Source organism: Rattus norvegicus, chromosome 2, assembly GCF_021556685.1.
Source record: "Rattus norvegicus strain SHRSP/BbbUtx chromosome 2, alternate assembly SHRSP_T2T, whole genome shotgun sequence".
NCBI classification, from domain to species: Eukaryota; Metazoa; Chordata; class Mammalia; order Rodentia; family Muridae; genus Rattus; species Rattus norvegicus.
In genome coordinates this window covers 218962685-218968617 of record NC_141535.1, presented here as the reverse complement: position 1 = coordinate 218968617, position 5933 = coordinate 218962685, and positions in this window count along the sequence as shown.

The window sequence follows — 5933 nt, the reverse complement described above, 5'->3', positions numbered from 1 at the left end:
AAAGAAACGCCGCGGAGTTACAAAGCAAGAAATCTAAAAGTCTTTGTCACCAAGGAGTGAAGAAATGTTTGAAGCTAATTCATTGCAAAGTCTTGCCAGAGCATTCCAGATGATAATTGGAATTTACACTGAAAAGCATAGTTACCAAATCCAGCAATTGATTTCTCTCAGCGCTTTTCTTTTTTATCAAAACGTGTTCTACTTAACAATAAAAATTATAGCAAAGGTAATTAACATTTTGTCTTTTCACAACCTGTCTGATGAAAACTGTGAAAGCAATTTTAATTAATTAATTTTGTTCATCTATTTAGGCTTTCTTTCTTTGCTTTTTGTTTTGTTGTTCTTGTGGCGTGGAAACAATGTTTTTACCTCTAGCTCAGGCTGGCCTGGCTCTTGTGTGTACTCAAGGCAGCCTTACACTTTTTGCAATCTTCCTGTCTCATCCTCAGGAGTGCTAAGATGATAGCCATGCCTGGCTTTGGAAATGTAACTGTTGGGGACAGGCATGTGCTGCAGACAGATGTACACAGCTTCATGTGTGTTCTGGGGCAGGCAGTGGACAGGGGTTGACCAGAAGGCTCTTCCAGTCTCCACCTTGCTTTTCTGATAAGGCCTCTCCTTGAACCTGGAGCTCACACAATTCAGCTAGACTGGCTAGCCAGCAAACTGCCAGAATCTGCCATCGCTTCCTCCCATGCTGCACCGCAGTTACAGTGCCTGCTCTTGCCCCCCACTCTTCCATGTATCCTGTGAATCTGAACTCAAGTCTCCATGTTTACAGCACAAACACTTTACCAACTGAGCCCTCTCTGTAGCCACTAGGAGTAAAGAAAAGAAAGGGACCAAAATCAAAATCATAACTAATGTCACAAAACTCAAAGTTTATGTCTACTCACAAGCGTGGAGTAGACATAAACTGATTTGTCCACTCGTGTTTAAAGTAAGACAAAAACTCCATTTCCACCCAAACAGCAAACATATAAAATGAGCCAGTCATGTCTGTAGGGACTTGTCTATCTAATAACGAGTAGAAATATGAAAACTCCCCACACTGCACACTGTGACCACTTAGACAGCAGGACATTTGTGGACTAGTCCTGTGAGCATCCTCAGGAAATGGAAGAGTAGAATATTTTCCCAGTGGAAACAAATTAGCAAAATCTTAATCTCAGCAATTAAATTCTATGTCCCAGTATGTTCTTCCAGCAACCATTTCAGTTGACTCCAGAACTAAACACTTCCTGAGATAAAATGAAGACATCAGCAGAAGATTCACACAAGTCCTGAGAAGACAGCCTTCCCGGTATGACTCCACTGTCCTGTGGTGTTCGAGCTCTCAAAACCAACATTTGTTATTACAGTTATTAGAATGATGTAGTGATATACTACCGAGAAATAAATAAATGAGGGTTTTCATTTGCTGGTATTAAATCTGTATAGAGTAAAAGGTTTCTCGAGTCTCTCATGAGACAGGATTACTGTGTGCAATTATTCTCCTATCTTTCCAAGGAGTTGTGCCAATCAACGAGTTGGATCATGCATGTGTATATGCGTGTGTGAAAAAAAAAGTTTTTTGAAATGTTCATGAAAATTTGGCAACCAAAGGGGTGGGGGAAGCCCTATAAACAGTTTACGTCTAATGTGGCAGTGCCCAGCTGCTGCTACAAAACAAAAGTGCCACACCAAATGCATCATGGGTATCACACTAACCAAGCCTGACAGGGCAAGGATCACAAATCAGACATAATCTTATTATTTGGCTGTAGTTTGGACAGTTTCTCGGCATGACTTTAAAAACAGAATTTAAAAGATTACTTTCTCAAAAAAGCATTCTCCCCTTCGCACTTCTGTTTCTCATTTTCAGTCCCTCTGACTTATTCTCTCCTGCAACCCTTTTCCGCTCACCTCTCCTCTGCCTGCCTGGCTTCTTGGCCAGCTGTTTGCAGAGCTGAGCAGGAGGTAACACACTTCCCTGAGATTTCCTGTTTGCTTATTCCTGAACTAAATGCAAATCGTCTCAACATTATGCTAACTCTGTAAAGCTGGGCTGGAAATCGGCTCTCACATATGTAGAGTCATTGTTGGATGGGCAAACGTGGGTGTGGAGCCAAATGTTGCTCAAATGAATTTACCAAAGGCCATTATCAAGGAGCTAGATCTTTGGAAACATTTATACAAAACATGGTGATAGTAAGAACCAGATGCCTCTTTTCTCGGCCGCAGCACATTGGGGAGGGGGCGTCCTGTGTCTGCCCGTGGTAGAGAGAGCAAGTTTTCAGGCTTTATCACAGATATATTGCAGTCGACAGTATCGTGCTTGCCTCCGATAATCTGTGCCTTTTATTACTATCAATGGAGAAGAGCTATAAATTCCACCCCGACACGGTTTCAGTGGTGTGAACCCCAGATCTTCTCTAATCCCCTGATTAGATACTGAAGTGTGCATTCAACCGAGCGCTGTTATCCCATCCTATGGCGTGGACCAGCTCTCACTGCACCATTTGCTGGCCATGCCTGCCACACTGTTGCTAAGTTGTGAGTGCTCAACCTTATCTACTGCTCCTTGCTTCTGACTAGCCCTGTTGTCAGAAGCCCCTCTGTTGCTAACTACACCCCCAGAGGCAACTGACTTATTTTGACCCCTGCCTTTAGGATCAAGCCTTCTCTTCCAGCAATAACTGTCTTCCTATTTACTCTCTTTAAAGCCAATAGCCCTTGATTTTGGTGCGGGGTTGGGGGTGGGGGTGGGGTGGTGTGAGATTCTTTGTTAATTTCAAATTCTCTTCTCTGTGTTAACGGACTTTCTCAAAGTCACAAGGAGAGGTACGGAAAAAAAAATACTTGTGTTGGTATTCATGCTCTGCCCCCTTGAAAGGTTGCTTATGCCCAACCTTCCCTATAAAAGATAAACTAAGCAGTTTAGCTAATCATCTAGACACCAGACCTCAAGTTACAGGAACGGAGGAAATTAACAAAATTATGTAGAGATGCCCTAATAGACAAGCACATCTTGAGAAATGAAAACAGACCTCCCCGGGTTTTCTAAATCATTGCCACTTCACCATGTTTCATGCACACAGAGTACGGTGAGAGGTTGGCCCTAATCCACATTGCCACTTAGGTATACACGATTCTATCGCTGCTGCTCTCTCTTCCAAGCCACTAGGTTTTCTCAGGACAATTTTTACATTTTACATTCAAGCTTCCTTTATTTCAGACTTCCTTTCTTTTTTTCTTAACAGGCAGTCATTCTCTCTGCAGCTGTAAGTATAATTTTTAAAGAATTTTTTAAAAGAATAGAAAAAGCCCACTTTTTTTAAAGTACACACACACACATATGCACAAAAAAACATATTTTTTTTCATGATCTACATTGTGTTTTACCTTATACCCACCCACCAGCCATCCCTGCCAAGTGCCACATAGATCATGGTGGTAGAGCCTGGCCCCTGTTGTTGTACAAAAGGAAACAAGTGCCCAGGACGATTTCAGTAGAGCACAGGAGAAGATAATTGTTCAGGAAGGCAGCCTTTTGCATTTTCTTAGTTTTCCTTTCTTTCTCCGCCTATTCTCTCCTCTCCTTCCTCTTCTCCTTCCTCCTGGTCCTAGAAGTAAGACAGTTCTTCTCTGTGATCCAAACTGATGGAGATTCTTCATGGTTTTAAGTTTACATATGAACAAAAGGAAAAAATGTGATAAAGACAATGAAAGAGAAGCCAGAAATAAGATCAGTGGATATAATACCTACTGGGAGATAGCTAACGAAGTTGGTTCTTAACTATTTCAGAGTGGAGATTTAATCACTTCCAGTTTTCTTTTTTGTCATTAGGTCAACAAAAACATGCTTCTCAGAAACTAAACTGTCCATGGTACTAAGATCAGAAAAACGCCTTTTACCCCATTAAAAGTGATCTGAATTTTTTTAAAAGACCTCTAAACTAAATAAAACAATATATATATATATATATATATATATATATATATATATATATATATCCATGAGTGTAAGAACTACAGGCAGTTAAATAAACCAACCGTCTGGGAAAGAGTCAAATCCTTGATTTTGCAGCCACATCAGTAACATGTAGAGGAGTAAAATTCAACTTTAATTGAAGATGTTTCCAAAAATCAAACGAGTCACTACTGTTTCTTTGGTTTTGTGGTTAGTGCAATCACAGCGTGGTCTTCCCTAAATATGCCAACACAGTACCAACATGTCTTTAAAAACAAGAGTGAGCTAGCTTCATCAATTTCGAACCCAATTCATTAAAACTGTGACATATAAAGAATAATAATATACAATCAAAGATAGTTATTATCTTGATCATTGTTCTACTGCTGCGAAGATACACCATGACCATGATAACTCATAAAATAAAGCATTGAGTTAGGGGCCTGCTTACAGTCTCAGAGGCATAGTCCACTATCATTATCACGGCACACCTGAAGTTGGAACAGTAGCTGAGAGCTACATTCCGATCTGCAAACAGCAGGCAGAAAGAATCTGGTATTGATATTGGCTTTTGAAACCCCAAACCCATCCCTAGTGGCACACTCCCTTTAGCAAGGAAAGCCTCACTTCCTAATCCTTCTAATCCTTTCAAATAGTGCTACTCTTTGGCAACTACCCGTTCAAATATATGAGTGCATGGGAGTCATTCTTATACAAACCATCACTCTCTGGCCTCCATAGTCTGGTACCCATATTATATTGCAAAAATGTACATTCCATCCAACATCAAAAGTCCACATAATCTATCACAGTCTCAACACTTTTTAAAAGTTCAATTGTCTTTTCTGAGACTCCTGGCAATCTTTTCACCATTAACTCCCCACCTCCACCAAAATCAGAAAGCAGATCACATACTTCTAACATACAGTGGCACAGAATATGCATTGCCTGTCCAAAAGAGACAAAAGAGAACATAGCAAGGAAATACTGGACAGAAGCATCACCTAAAACCAGCATCACTAAACTCTGTATCTCCTTGTCTCATGTCGAAGCGCTCTTCAGATCTCCAACTCCTTTCACCTTTGTTGACCTTAACATAAATTTTCTTTCTTTTGTTTTATTTTTTTCATTTGTTTTTGTTAAAGATGTATTTATTTTATTATATGTACATGAGTACACTGTCCTCAGACACACCAGAAGAGGGCATCAGATCCCAATACAGATGGTTGCAAGCCCCTTGTGGTTGCTGGGAATTGAACTCAGGACCTCTGGAAGAGCAGTCAGTGCTCTTAACCACTGAGCCGTCTCTCCAGCACAACATATTTTGGGGGACTGGTTCAACGTCTGATCTGCAGCTCTTCTTGGCAGGTATCTCACATCTCTGGTACCTCCAATACATAAGGATCACCAACAAAATCTATGCAGTGACATCTCTGGACCTACATGTATGGACACCTCTGATACATGTGTGGACAGCAGCTATCCTTAGCCACACAGAGAGATTCCATAATCCCTTTCTTGCATTCTTAACTCTAAAGTCAGAACCACATGGCTGAAACTGACAAGTTATACTGCTTGATGGAGCTGAAACTTGGCCCCTTGCATCAGTTTTCTATTGTTGATGGTTTCTGTCAGCCTTTAAGATTTTCTTTAATTCGTTTTCACAAGTTGGAAGCTTTGCTGGCTGGGATCACGCCCCGAGGTCACCATTTCTTTATTCCACTTAGCATTAGATTTTTCTTTAAACCTTTCATTTCCTTGAAGACAGGTTTTGGCTCCTACATTTTATTTCCTGGTGTTCTTTTTCTGCTCAAACTACATTTTGGATTTCTTTTTGTCTAGCTTGCTCCTTTTCACTATAGACCTACGTAAACCTAGTTCTTGGTACTTCTGTCTTAGTTATTGTTCTATTGCTCTGAAGAGATTCTGTAACCATGACAACTCTTTAAAGAAAAAAGAAAACATTCAATTGGGGCTTCTT